Raw genomic sequence first — 889 nt, 5'->3', positions numbered from 1 at the left:
GTGAGCAAAAATTTAGATTCAGATGAATTAGGTACTTAAGTTTAGGCACCAGAATTTAGTACGGTATTATCCATACAATTTCAAAGTAAGGTGATTAAAATCAAAATAAGCAACAAGGATATCCAGAAGTAATGCAGTACACTCGTTTCAAGCAACTCCATTTAACTGAACAATGCAATCATTACATCAATTTAAATTGCAGAGCAATCCTCAGCTGCATAAAGACATAGAATTAAAGCAGATGGACACATTAGTATAATTTTACCTAAAACCTCCAAGAAAGTAAGGAGATAGACAAAGAACATGGTATGTATGTATATATGTATGTATGTATGTATGTATGTATGTATGTATGTATATAGGTGCAGGAGTGGCTGTGTGGTAAGAAGCTTGCTTCCCAACCACATGGTTCCGGGTTCAGTCCTACTGAATGGGTCCCACTACTACTACTACTACTACTACTACTACTACTACTACTACTACTACTACTGCGGGAGGTTGGCAGAATCGTTATCGCGTCGGACAAAATACTTTACAGTGTTCATTTATTTTTGTTTCAAATCCTACTAAAATCAACTTTGTCTTTCATCCTTTCAGGGTCGATAAAATATTGCACCAGTCAAATACTGAAATCAATGTAATCGACTTGCTCCCTCCCTTGAAAATTGCTGGCCTTGGGCCAAAATTTGAAACCATTATTATTATTATTATTATTATTATTATTATTATTATTATTATTATTATTATTATTATTATAAGCAACTTCTTTCAATTCTGTTTCCATTTCTTGCCGCGTGTCTTCCTGACACCTAGGGCAGAGAAACGTACTGGTATACATTGGTAGGCCATTAAAACAAGCACACCAGATTGTTCATTTACAAAATCATGT

The sequence above is a fragment of the Octopus bimaculoides genome, chromosome 6, assembly GCF_001194135.2.
Source record: "Octopus bimaculoides isolate UCB-OBI-ISO-001 chromosome 6, ASM119413v2, whole genome shotgun sequence".
NCBI lineage: Eukaryota > Metazoa > Mollusca > Cephalopoda > Octopoda > Octopodidae > Octopus > Octopus bimaculoides.
The sequence above is the reverse complement of the archived record's forward strand: the minus strand, read 5'-3'. Positions refer to the sequence as shown.